The following is a 14531-nucleotide window of genomic DNA, read 5'->3' on the forward strand; positions in this document are numbered from 1 at the left end:
AGATGGTGTATATTCTCTCCCTGAGCTCCACAGGTTCCAGGCTCAGGCTGCACCACACGGTGTCTTCCCCCAGTGAGAGAGAGAGGGATTGGGCAGGGAAGGGCAGGAGCTCTGCTGCAGAGCCTGCAGGGTCCTGGATGTTCTAATGCAATATTCAAATGTTGCCTTGGTCTGATGTTGCAGTGCCCTGCTGGCTGTCGTAAACCTGTCCGCTCTCATATCCATCCATATTGACTCACACATTCTCAGCTCTGCTCGGGGCGTTGTGGAAAGAACTATGACACATGCAAATATGGAGATGTATGTGGTGTGTACAAATACACACTGAGTGTACAAAACCAGGTGAATCCAGGTGAAAGCTATGATCCCTTATTGATGTCACCTGTTAAAGTCACTTCAATAAGTGTAGAGCATACCAGCAGCATACCACCCTGCATACCACTGCTGGCTTGCTTCTGAAGCTAAGCAGGGTTGGTCCTGGTCAGTCCCTGGATGGGAGACCAGATGCTGCTGGAAGTGGTGTTGGAGGGCCAGTAGGAGGCACTCTTTCCTCTGGTCTAAAAAATATCCCAATGCCCCAGGGCAGTGATTGGGGACACTGCCCTGTGTAGGGTGCCGTCTTTCGGATGGGACGTTAAACGGGTGTCCTGACTCTCTGAGGTCATTAAAGATCCCATGGCACTTATCGTAAGAGTAGGGGTGTTAACCCCGGTGTCCTGGCTAAATTCCCAATCTGGCCCTCAAACCATCATGGTCACCTAATAATCCCCAGTTTACAATTGGCTCATTCATCCCCCTCCTCTCCCCTGTAACTACTCCCCAGGTCGTTGCTGCAAATGAGAATGTGTTCTCAGTCAACTTACCTGGTAAAATAACGGTAAAATAAAAAAAATTTAAAAAAAGATGAAGGGAAGGAGACAGGTTAAAGAAGGATGTTTGAGAGAATTGAGACATGGATTGTGTATGTGTGCCATTCAGACGGTGAATGGGCAAGACAAAATATTTAAGTGCCTTTGAACGGGGTATGGTAGTAGGTGCCAGGCACACCTGATTTGAGTGTGTCAAGAACTGCAGCCCTCTGGGTTTTTCACAGTTTCCCATGTGTATCAAGAATGGTCCACCACCAAAAAGGACATCTAGCCAACTTGACACAATTGTGGGAAGCATTGGAGTCCACATGGGCCAGCATCCCTGTGGAACGCTTTCAACACCTTGTAGAGTCCATGCCCCGAACAAATTGAGGCTGTTCTGAGGGTGAAAGGGGGTACAACTCAAAATAAGGAAGGTGTTCCTAATGTTTCGTACACTCAGTGTATGTGTGTCTGTGTGTGTTCTTGAGATTGTGAGAGACTTTCTAATTGGTGATGTCAGAAGCTCATGTTTTCTGAAGAAAATATCCAGAGGAGTGGTGATATACAGCTCATATCAAAACTGACCTGGGAGCAGGGCGACTGAGGTAAGCTGTCTCCTCCTCATCCTTGGCCTAGAGCAGGGGTGTCAAACTCATTCCACGGAGGGCCTAGTGTCTGCAGGTTTTTGGTTTTTCCTTTCAATAAAGCCCTAGACAACCAGGTGTGGGGAGTTCCTAACTAATTAGTGATGTTAATTCATCAATCAAGTACAAGGGAGGAGCGAAAACCCGCAGACACTCGGCCCCCCATGGAATGAGTTTGACACCTGTGGCCTAGAGGATGAATTCAGAACTCCAGGAGATGTTCCTAAGCGAGCCCATCATGACAACAAGGGGGTCAACGAGGCCCTCTAGTGGATATTAGTAAAGTTACACGTCTCAACGTCAAGTTGGCTGGAAAACTTTCCGCATAGAGATCACTGAGAAATAATCTCTATTTTATTCTCTATATCCTTGGGGGCAGAATGAATACACACCTATATATCCCAAGATTTAGAGTGAGAGTCCAATACTTTCAAGTGCCAACTTACATGGAATAGAATGTGATGCATACAGGGCTACAATGGCTCTCAGCACTTCTTAGCCTACCTCCCGTTTAAAACTTCAAAGCCTAAGCTCCCTCCCTCATCTCTGTAGGGATACCAGATGTGGCCTTATAGCAGAATCGCTGAGCGAGCACACCTCTCACGGTACTGAGGAAAGAGTTATGGGTCACCCCCGTAGGCAGAGGTCAGCCTGGAGCATAAACTGAACAGAGGAACACACTGGGAACTGCTGCTTTACGGTATCCATATTAGCAATATTTCATTTTCAGTTGGGCCACACATCTGAAACTTGTTTGCACAATTAAGATATACAGCACGCTTAAATGGTCTTTCTCAGCAAATTGAGTCCCCCACTGTTACATCCTCGGTTTGAGTTTTTGAAAATGAGCTGTAAATGTACACTACAGGTCAAACGTTTTAGAACACCTACTCATTCAAGGGTTTTTCTTTATTTTTACTATGTTCTACATTGTAGAATTATAGGGACTCCAGACCAAAGGACAAATTTCCTCAGGTCTAATGTCCGTTGCTCGTGTTTCTTGGCCCAAGCAAGTCTCTTCTTCTTATTGGTGTCCTTTAGTAATGGTTTCTTTGCAGCAATTTGACCATGAAGGCCTGATTCACGCAGTCTCCTCTGAACAGTAGATGTTGAGATGTGTCTGTTACTTGAACTCTGTGAAGCATTTATTTGGGCTGCAATTTCTGAGCCTGGTAACTCTAATGAACTTATCCTCTGCAGCAGAGGGAATTCTGGGTCTTCCATTCCTGCTGCGGTCCTCATGAGAGCCAGTTTCATCATAGCGCTTGATGGTTTTTGCGATTGCACTTGACGAAACGTTTAAAGTTCTTGAAATGTTCCGTATTGACTGACCTTCATGTCTTAAAGTAATGATGAACTATCGTCTCTCTTTGCTTATTTGAGCTGTTCTTGCCATAATATGGACTTGGTCTTTTACCAAATAGGGCTATCTTCTGTATACCATCCCTACCTTGTCACCACACAACTGATTGGCTCAAACGCATTAAGAAGGAAAGAAATTCCACAAATGAACTATTAAGAAGGAACACCTGTTAATTGAAATGCATTCCAGGTGACTACCTCATGAAGCTGGTTGAGAGAATGCCAAGAGTGTGCAAAGCTGTCATCAAGGCAAGGGGTGGCTATTTGAAGAATCTCAAATATAAAATATATTTTGATTTGTTTAACACTTTTTTGGTTACTACTTGATTCCATATGTGTTATTTCATAGTGTTGATGTCTTCACTATTATTCTACAATGTAGAACATAGTAAAAGTTCTAAAACTTTTGACCTGTAGTGTATACTTCACTTGATCTCTTGCAGGGGACAGATATGATGATAATTTAAAAAATGACTACACACACTATAACAATATAAATATAACTTAACTAGAAAGCTTTCAGTCTTTGCTTTTAGTAAAAAGACAGTTTTGAAGTCACAGATGAGAAGTGTAGCCTGCTTGGGCAGGTAGTGCCATCTTCAGGTAGAAATATGCAAATGTACATATTCACATTGACATTTATTGGATTTAGAGACGCAGTGTTAATACACCAGTAACAACCATTGACATTTGAACTGTATTGGATTAGAAAATGCCCTTTTTGGGCCTTGAGAATTTGAGAATCCACACCATAGTACTTCTTGTTTAATTGTGTGCATGATGTGTGGTCATGCATTTTTTTGTGTGTCTGTATATGTATATGTGTAAGTGTCTGTGTGTGTGTGTGTGTGTGTGTCTGTGTGTGTGTGTGTGTGAGAGAGAGAGAGAGAGAGAGAGAGAGAGAGAGAGAGAGAGAGAGAGAGAGAGAGAGAGAGAGAGAGAGAGAGAGAGAGAGAGAGAGAGAGAGAGAGAGAGAGAGAGAGAGAGAGAGAGAGAGAGAGAGAGAGAGAGAGAGAGAGAGAGAGAGAGAGAGAGAGAGAGAGAGAGAGTGAATAGATGTGTATGAGATTAGAAATGGGGTGTTGAATCGAGTCTCTAACAGCTGTATTACATGCTGCAGTGGAGAGCAGAGCCAGTGGGCGTGTGACACACCTCTCAAACAAATTAACGCCAGAAAGCATCAGAATCTGGCTCATTCAGTTAGGGGCTTATGCAAATTTCATTGTCTTTCGATCTGTTGCCACTGTCTTGTATAACCTGCATTTCTAGTTACCCAGTCAGTGCAGTGCAGTATTGAGATAGCTCTTGATATGAAGAACAAGGAGATAATAATTTACATTAATTGGTTTCAGTGAAAGGAAAAAGGTGGGTAAAACAACATACAGAAATTTCCCCAAGCTGTCCAAATTTGTGCTTTATTGACAGACAATGATCATTCTGGCTGTGCCGGGTGGAGATTATAACAGTACATGGCCAAGATGTTCAAACGTTCATAGATGACCAGCAGGGTCAAATAATAAAAATCACAGTGTTTGTAGAGGGTGCAACAGGTCAGCACCTCAGGAGTAAATGTCAGTTGGCTTTTTATAGGTGATCATTCAGAGATCGAGACAGCAGGTGCGGTAGAAAGAGAGAGTCGAAAACAGCAGGTCTGGGACAAGGTAGCACGTCCGGTGAACAGGTCAGGGTTCCATAGCTGCAGGCAGAACAGTTGAAACTGGAGCAGTAGCACGACCAGGTGGACTGGGGACAGCAAGGAATCATCAGGCCAGGTAGTCCCGAGGCATGGTCCTAGGGCTCAGGTCCTCTGAGAGAAGAGAAGAGAGAGAGAAATTCACACAGGACACTGGATAAGACAGGATAAATACTCCAGATATAACAGACTGACCCTAGCCCCCAACACATAAACTATTGCAGCATAAATACTGGAGGCTGAGACAGGAGGGGTCGGGAGACACTGTGGCCCCTTTCGACGATACCCCCGGACAGGGCCAACCAGGCAGGATATAACCCCACCCACTTTGCCAGAGCACAGCCCCCACACCACGAGAAGGATATCTTCAACCACCAACTTACTACCGTGAGACAAGGCCGAGTATAGCCCAGAAAGATCTCCACCACGGCACGAACCCGAGGGGGGCGCCAAACCTGGGCAGGAAGATCGTGTCAGTGACTCAACCCACTCAAGTGACGCACCCCACCTAGGGACGGCATGGAAGAGCACCAGTAAGCCAGTGACTCAGCCCCCGTAATAGGGTTACAGGCAGAGAATCCCGGTGGAGAGAGGGGAACCGGCCAAGCAGAGACAGCAAGGGTGGTTCGTCGCTCCAGTGCCTTTCCGTTCACCTTCACACCCCTGGGCCAGACTACATTCAATCATAGGACCTACTGAAGAGATGAGTTTTCAATAAAGACTTAAAGGTTGAGACTGAGTCCACATCTTTCACATAGATAGGCAGACCATTCCATAATAATAAAGCTCTATAGGAGAAAGCCCTGCCTCCAGCTGTTTGCTTAGAAATTCTAGGGACAATAAGGAGGCCTGCGTCTTGTGACCGTAGCGTACGTGTAGGTATGTATGGCAGGACCAAATCGGAGAGACAGGTAGAAGCAAGCCCATGTAATGCTTTGTAGGTTAGCAGTAGAACCTTGAAAACAGCCCTAGCCTTAACAGGAAGCCAGTGTAGAGAGGCTAGCACTGGAGTAATATGATCAAATGTTTGGGTTCTAGTCAAGATTCTGACAGCCGTGTTTAGCACTAACTGAAGTTTATTTAGTGCTTTATCCGGGTAGCCGGAAAGTAGACCATTGAGGTAGTCTAATCTAGAAGTGACAAAAGCATGGATTAACTTCCTGCATCATTTTTGGACAGAAAGTTTCAGATTTTTGCAATGTTACGAAGATGGAAAAAAGCTGTCCTTGAAATAGTCTTGATATGTTCGTCAAAAGAGAGATCAGAGTCCAGAGTAACGTAGAGGTCCTTCACAGTTTTACTTGAGACAACTGTACAACCACCAAGATTAATTGTCAGATCCAACAGAAGATCTCTTTGTTTCTTGGGACCAGAACTAACATCTATGTTTTGTCCAAAAAAAGTAAAAGTAAAAAATGTGCCGCCATCCACTTCCTTATGAAACACCATGTTTCATCGAAATGTACAGCTGTGTGTCGTCTGCATACAGTAGCAGTGAAAGTTAACATTATGTTTCCGAATGACATCACCAAGAGGTAAAATATATAGTGAAAACAATAGTGGTCCTAAAATGGAACCTTGAAGAACACCGAAACTTACAGTTGATTTGTCAGAGGACAAACCATCCACAGAGACAAACTGATATCTTTCTGGCAGATAAGATCTAAACCAGGCCAGAACTTGTCCGTGTAGACCAATTTTGGTTTCCAATCTCTCCAAAAGAATGTGGTGATCGATGGTGTCAAAAGCAGCACTAAGGTCTAGGAGCACGAGGACAGATGCAGAGCCTTGGTCTGACGCCATTAAAAGGTAATTCACCACCATCACGAGTGCAGTCTCAGTGCTAAGATGGGGTCTAAAACCAGACTGAAGTGTTTCGTATACATTGTTTGTCTTCAGGCAAGCAGTGAGTTGCTGCCCAACAGCTTTTTCAAAACATTTAGAGAGGAATGGGAGATTCGATATAGGCCAATCGTTTTTCATCTTTTCTGGGTCAATGTTTGGCTTTTTCAAGAGAGGCTTTATTACTGCCACTTTTAGTGAGTTTGGTACACATCCGGTGGATAGGGAGCCGTTTATTATGTTCAACATAGGAGGGCCAAGCACAGGAAGCAGCTCTTTCAGTAGTTTAGTTGGAATAGGGTCCAGTATGCAGCTTGAGGGTTTAGAGACCATTACTATTTTCATGAATGTGTCAAGAGATATAGGATAAAAAAACTTGAGTGTCTACCTTGATCCTAGGTCCTGGCAGTGTTGTGCAGACTCAGGACAACTGAGCTTTGGAGAAATATGCAGATTTAAAGAGGAGTCCGTCATTTTCTTTCTAATGATCATGATCTTTTCGTCAAAGAAGAAGAATTTATCACTGCTGAAGTGAAAGCCATCCTCTCTTGGGGAATGCTGCTTTTTAGATAGCTTTACGACCGTATTAAAAATCCATTTTGGATTGTTCTTATTCTCCTCAATTAAGTTGGAAAAATAGGATGATCGAGCAGCAATGAGGGCTCTTTGATACTGCACAGTACTGTCTTTCCAAGCTAGTCGGAATACTTCATGCTGTTTAGTCAGCTTCTTGATATGCCACACCTATCAGGTGGATGCGTTATCTTGGCAAAGGAGAAATGCTCACTAACAGGGATTTAACCAAATTTGTGCACAAAATTTGAGGGAAATAAGCTTTTTGTGCATATGAAAAGTGTCTGGGATATTTTATTTAATCTCATGAAAACATGGGACCAACACTTTACATGTTGTGTTTATATGTCTGTTCAGTATACATTAACTGTGCTCGGTGGTCATGGGAAAAATACCAGGAGGCATCTATTACTCTCTAAGAACAATCCCTGTGAATCTTCATGGGAAATTATATGAACTGGTATTAATGGTTATATTCCTGAACAGATATAATAGGTTCATGAGGAAATGTATTCTACATTGGAAGACCAACTCTGACTCTTAATTAAGAGACAATTCGAACTTCCAAAATGTTCCCTTAGTCAGGCATTGATGTCAATGGGAGACTAAGTGAAAATGCAACTTAAATGGAACTTAAGATACATTACTCTGAAATGCACTGAAGTGTAGACTGCTGTTTGAGCATCTCGACAAACCAACATGGTTATCTCCACAGTCTATTTTCCTTTCATGCTGTCACAATATTATGGTGACTGACATTCTTTTAGACATGTTGTCAGGGCTTGTCAGTGAGCACAGTGCTTACATCAGGAGACAATGACAACGTGGCATGACATGACAGCATTTGTTTTTCAAATTGAACACAGTCTTAGGGGTCATGATTACTAGGCTGCATGTTGTGGATAGGATGAGACGGTACCAGTCTGCTAGCCTGGTTAAACCAATTTGAATACTACGCTCACCATTCTTTAACTTGAGCACAGTTTTCAGTCCGGTTTTACCAGGCTAGCAGTTTGCCAGGGATCTTGTGGTTTGCCACTAATGAAAAGGTCTGTTGACGTAGCCCAGTCAAATTCACATTAGTGCTTAGACGGTATCTAAGCATGATCTCACAACAACCCTGCCAAGTGGAGTAAATAAAGCAGGCAACACATTGAATACAGTATTGTTGTCATTATTTCATCAGGCTTTACAAAACAGCACACTGTCTACTCAAGGTTACGATTATTATCATTTTTTTAGTTGCTGACCTATTTTCAATGACGTAGGCTTAGGGCATAGGCTATTTGTATGAGTACAGTGTGCATTTATTTGTTTGTGTCGAAGTGTGTGAGTTGTTCATTTTTTCACGAGTGTGTGAGCATGGTCCTACAGTGCTGTTTAGAATGAATGTTTTCCATATCGACGCCACATACACCGTGGGGGGTATAGAAACAGTGGCTTTGGTAGCTACAACAAAAAAAATGGTCTGAACATAGAGATAGATAGAGGACTCTAGAGCCCAAAAGCATGTTTAAGCATGGGCAGTGCTGCAGGTTGACATAAAGTTGTCAGCTTTGTTCCAAGGGTAGAAAGAATCAGATTGTTTTAGTGCAAAACAAATCCGATTGGTTTCTAAAAGGTCAAAGAGCGGAGTTTAACAGATGCACAACTTTTAAAAACATGGTGGAGGTTTGAACTGAAAATCTTGTAAAAACTTTGAGTTAAAAGTTGTAACATTTTGAAATCATTATTATGTTACAGTAGTCAGACAAATTTGACAGTATCTCTAAGATACAACTGGTCTCCGGTAGCAAGCTAGCAGCAACATACTAAGCTAAACAGAGAAAGCTAGCTAAACATTTAGCAACCTCTTAGCTACTCATTTTGAAGTAATAGAGCTACCTAGTGTCATGTCTTTGGCATCAATAAAAGTGAAGACTGCTATTTTGTCAAATCGATTCTCTGTAATTATTATTATGCGATTAAACTAATCATGTAAATTGAATTAACTAGGAAGTCGGGGCACCAAGGAAAATCTTCAGATTACAAAGTTATAATTTTCCTAATATAACTCTTCAGATATTTTAATATCTGATCAATTACACTTCTTATTAATGAATTATTATTTACCTCACGTCAGTCTCATTCCAAACTTCATAAATTGTTGGTTATCTACACGAACCCAACCTTTACTATAAATCATCCATGCACCAATTGGCTTAATCATTTATTTACTAACATACTAAATAATCACAGAAATGCATAAACAAACAAACAGTAGATATTTTACTAACAAATGATAGGGAAGATTCCCTAGTGTGCTAAGCCGATATGACGTCTTGGTGGACTAAGGGAAGTAGGTGTGGACTGAGACAGAGCGGGAAAGACAAAAAAGATCACTACACACTATACTACTATAATTATATTAATTGAAATGCTAATCCTTTGCACATGAACGCTCACTCATTCGGGAATAATTGCAATCAATATATATATTTACGCCCATGTGTCGTGATCTCTGTTGGAATCGTCAGTCCGTCTGCTGGAGAGTTCATCCGAGTTTCTTTCTGTTTCCCTGAAGATTAAAGTCTTTCGTGGTTAGAATGGGTACTTCAGAGTACCATTTAGAAATGTTCTCATAAATTTGTTGTTTCGGCGGTTGTCGGTAATCGCATCCCAGGTTTACATAATTTCTAGCCGCAGACTAGTAATTAGTATTTAAGATTTGCTCTTATTCTGTAGGGATCGATAGTCTCAGAGTGTAAACATTTCCAGCCGTGTAGCCAATGCTCCACGTAGTATGGTTAGGAATTCAATAACTATTCGCAACCAAAGCTCAGGCTGTGGGTTTGCTTAGTCTAAACTCAAACCTGTGCCACCTCAGTTTCCACCGAGGTATGCGTGGTCTGAAAAGGATATCCTCAGGAGGGGGTTTCATTCATAACAATAGAAAATGATACCTGATCATGTCTGAGCTCATGGGGGCGGGCCAATGACTTAGTTAAACTTTAAAAGGGAATACAATTCTCTCACATTAAGGGTTTTACATCACATTACATCATTTCACAAATAGTTTCATCTTTACCCATTCACTTTATACAAGAATTAGATGCAAACTCCATAATTGAGAAATTACGCAATGTACACAATTATGTGTGTTTCCTGTCCTCTCTGAGGTCACCAAATGAAACACCCTTGTCATACCCGTCCCTTTAGTGTCCAAGGACCATTCCCACAAGTCGACATTTTGTTTCATATTCTCATTTTGGGGATTTAGGAGTTCGCCACGTGAAATCCTTTGTTCTCTCTGTGTCTCTCTTTCTGCATGGCCAGGGGGAGATAGTCTCCTCCAGGAATTTACGACCTGAGAGTGGGAAGACATGATCCATACCCAGAAAGGGCCACGTCATAACACTAGCTAGCTAGCTAGGTGTCAAATATACAAGTAAGTCAGCTAACGTTTGCTTTATTGAAATGTTAAGTTGTATAAGCTATATGAAAAAGAAAATGGGATGGACAGTTATACTGTCCCGGGGGAAGCAATGTAAAATGCTCAGCTAAACAGAGCTGATTCGCTAGCAGATAGCTATATTAATGTTGCCTCATAGCTAGCTAGGTCTCAAATATACCAGTAAGTCAGCTTGTCACTTAAAATATTTAGTTGAATAAGCCCCCCACACCCCACGCCAATTTCACCCCAACGAGTATATAGTATCAGTTCTCTGTTTGACAAGTAGTATGGAGCTGCGCTTGGAGTATTGTTTCCTCATCCTATGTAATGTATTCCCAGTGAATTTGGTGGGGTTTTTCTCCATTCAGAGAAATCAGTCATTAAAGTTGGAAGGTTTATGTCCCATCATACGTTCTGATATTACCAGGCTCTGACCACTATATAGAAACCAAACAAATTGTTCTGTCCCCTAAACCAATCAGATTCTTTCTTCCCTTAAAACAAAGTTGACTTCTATACTTTATATCAATCTGCGGCAGCGCCATTGAGGAATTTCACCATTTTGAAGTAGTCAACTGCGTGGGTTTTCCTATGGGTTAACCTCTAACGCCTACCAAACCCGGATCCGGGAGCCCCCCCATCACAAAAGCTGACTAGCATAGCCTAGCCTAAAGCCACAGGGATATCATATAATAAAATGTTCATGAAATCACAAGTCCAAAGCACCAAATGAAAGATACAGATCTTGTGAATAAAGCCATCATTTCTGATTTTTAAAATGTTTTACAGGGAAGACAAAATATGTAAATCTATTAGCTAACCACGTTAGCAAAAGACAACTTTTTTTTTACTCCACCATTTTCTTACTGCATCAGTAGCTATCACAAATTCGGTCAAATAAAGATATAAATAGCCACTAACCAAGAAACAACGTCATCAGATGACAGTCTGATAACATATTTATTGTATAGCATATGTTTTGTTAGAAAAATGTGCATATTTCAGGTATAAATCATAGTTTACCATTGCAGCCACCATCACAAATCGACTAAAATAACTACAGAGAGCAACGTGTATTACCTAATTACTCATCATAAAACATTTCTTAAAAATACACAGCGTACAGCAATTGAAAGACACAGATCTTGTGAATCCAGACAATATTTCAGATGTTCTAAGTGTTTTACAGCGAAAACACAATATAACGTTACATTAGCTTAGCACAGTAGCAAACCAAACAACAGCATTGATTCCAGCCAAACATAGCGATAACGTATTCACCACCAAAATAATAATTTTTTCACTAACCTTCTCAGAATTCTTCAGATGACAGTCCTGTAACATCATATTACACAATGCATATAGAGTTTGTTCGAAAATGTCCATATTTAGCGGCACAAATAGTGCTTATACAATGAGAAAAGTTGCCAAGCTCCCCAGAAAATTTCGGCGCCATCTTGGAGAGTCACCTAGTCTAATCAATAAATAATCATAAACTTGACTAAAAAATACAGGGTGGACAGCATATGAAAGACAAATTAGTTCTTAATGCAATCGCTGAATTACATTTTTAAAATTAACCTTACTGCGCAATACTGGGTGCAATACAGGGTGCGATAGCGCAAGGCTACATGGAAAATAATGTCGTCTTATGCATTTTACTTTTTCAACAGAACAACGAATTATCAGCATAAATAGTACTTACTATTAGCTGAACTCCCATCAGAATCTTGGGAAAGGTGTCCGTTGGCCAAAAGAATCGTTGCTGGGTGGGAGAATGTTTCCTTCGACGTTTTCCTTCGACTGCAATTAGCAGTACACAATGGCATTCGAGAGAGAGACACCCAACTCAATACAACGTCAGAAAATGAAATGCCCGAAAATCGCAATATACTGACATAAACTGAAATAAATCGGTTTAAAATAACAAGATTATGATGTCTTTAAAGCCTATATCGAATAAAAACAGAGCCGGATATTTCTAGTTTCTAAAACCAGAGCTTCTAAAAAGACATTCCAAGACCCTTTTTGCGTCAGCGTGAAGGACCAAATGGCTGGACACCTCGATTCCAACCAATTTATCAACTTTCTGAACTGCGTTGAAACTCCATTTCAACTCTCCCTATTCGCTAACAACCAGGGGAAGGCGTATGCAGTGCATCTCAACCAATAGAAGACAGTCAGGGTTATCTACAGGTCTGGGAACAGCGTGGAGATTTCACCATTTTCAAATCCTCATAGGAGAATTGCTCTAAGTCGAGTTCTGTTTCACTTACAGACATAATTCAAACGGTTTTAGAAACTAGAGAGTGTTTTCTATCCAATAGTAATAATAATATGCATATTGTACGAGCAAGAATTGAGTACGAGGCAGTTTAATTTGGAGACGAATTTGTGCTGTCGAAATGGCACCCCCTAGTGGCAAGAAGTTGGATCACACAATTCCATCTAGGTCACCAGGAGGAATCAGCCAATGAATTATACTTGTGAGAAGTTAATCGCCAACCTAGGATTTATACCTGTTCAAACAACACACTCCAGGTGGCAGTATGCACCCTTTCAGTTTGTTTGCTAACTCATAGAAGAATAGTAGAAGAAAATTGACTACTTCAAAATGGAGATGGCCTCAATGGCGCTGCCCATCCTCTCACAGACGCCATAATGGGTCAGATACAATGATGTCTATCTATGTCTACGGGTCTGAATCACACGGTCTGTCCCACCTGTTTTTCTTCCATTGGAACATGTTAGAAATCACACCCAGTCGCCATCTGCAGGTTGAAATGCTGCCTGGGTGTAATCGGCTTGTTTTGTTCCACATGATGTGGCTGGAGGAGAAGACATGGTGACCTGTTAACTACATGAAGAGACAGGCAAAAAATAAACACTTTAAAGCTATCATGTGACCCCAAACAGGCTTCATGCTATACAGTCTTTGGTTTCGGTAACCTGAATGCTTTCTTTTAGTGAAGTTCTTTGCAATTTTGGAGTCATTTGGTTTCTAAAATAATCATGTGATGTTTGTGACAAAATTTAGTTTATTGAGTTAGGGTTGTAAAACAAGGCTCAAAAGGTACAAAATGTCATCCAAAAAGACATCAAACAATCATATTTGTCTTGGGGTTGTCTTGATTCCAATGCACATTAGATTTCAGAATTGAGCCCCGAGGCCTTTGGGTTAATGTGCCTTTTGAAACACACAATGTACATATCTGCACTAACCAAGCTGAAAGAATACACAAGACAAACCAAACATGTGTTTAACTTAAGCGTCCTGGGTAATTTGGTTCATATCCACGGACCAAAACGACATGTCTCTTTTTATTTCCTCAAAGTGTTTGATGTAGTTTGGAGTCATGTTGTAGCAATTTGAGTCCTTGAAGCAAACACTGGAAACCATGACCTTAGCCACAATAGAGAGGACAGAATAAATGTACACATTTATGTGTACAGATATAGACCAGACTTGCCAAAATGTTGGCTTCGCTATCCATGATTGAAATGAGAGCAAACCTTAATGAACTTTCCAAACTATGCAAATGAGAGCATCATGCCATGACTGAAGCGCCTTGCATAAAGGTCGTTCCATTTGATTTCAATTACCTTTTTCAAAGTTTACCCATTTTACATACCCCACCCTACCATGAGACATCAATGTCTTCATCACTGGAGTTCAATATCAAGCTTACAAACAGGATTGTCAAACTATTTTATAATTTCTTTCTTTACATTTAACGTAAATGATCTAAAAACACATCAACTCAGATTTTTTTCTCTCACATATGTTGTATTTTATACCCTATTTTACATAATCTGAGGTGTTTGTGTTGTGCCCGCCATCGGTTGAGACACAGCTTACTCTTGAATACAGGGTGGGTGTCATTTCAATCATAGAAATACAATTAATAGAATGGAAATATCCCTTCGGACCAATGTCATTGAGCTGGTACACCATTTTAACTGCCAATTACTACCTCAAAGATGGCCGCCGGTCCACCCACCTTCGAATTTTGACTTAAATGGAAATGCATGTTATTCACATTCAAGTCAACAACACTCTCTGATGTGTGGACCTCCAACCATCTTTGTGCTACCATTTGAAAGTTACATTTTCAAATATATTCCCATTTTAA

This window comes from Salvelinus fontinalis, chromosome 38, assembly GCF_029448725.1.
Source record: "Salvelinus fontinalis isolate EN_2023a chromosome 38, ASM2944872v1, whole genome shotgun sequence".
Lineage (NCBI taxonomy): Eukaryota > Metazoa > Chordata > Actinopteri > Salmoniformes > Salmonidae > Salvelinus > Salvelinus fontinalis.